We start from the raw sequence: 200 nt of genomic DNA on the forward strand, positions 1-200 counted from the left end.
AAAACAACAGTGAACGGCATTAACAAAGTGGTAACAACGACAAAGGAAAAAACTAAATAATACAATACAATGAAATAAAAAACTAATATAAATGAGCGGTGTCCAGGAGCCTTCATATCTTCTTCCTTGTTTCTTCTTCGGTCTATTACCGATTTCCCTCCTGATATATAAATCTGCTCCTCACTGTTGTAAATAAATTT

This window comes from Trichinella spiralis (genome assembly GCF_000181795.1).
Source record: "Trichinella spiralis strain ISS 195 chromosome Unknown Scfld4, whole genome shotgun sequence".
NCBI lineage: Eukaryota > Metazoa > Nematoda > Enoplea > Trichinellida > Trichinellidae > Trichinella > Trichinella spiralis.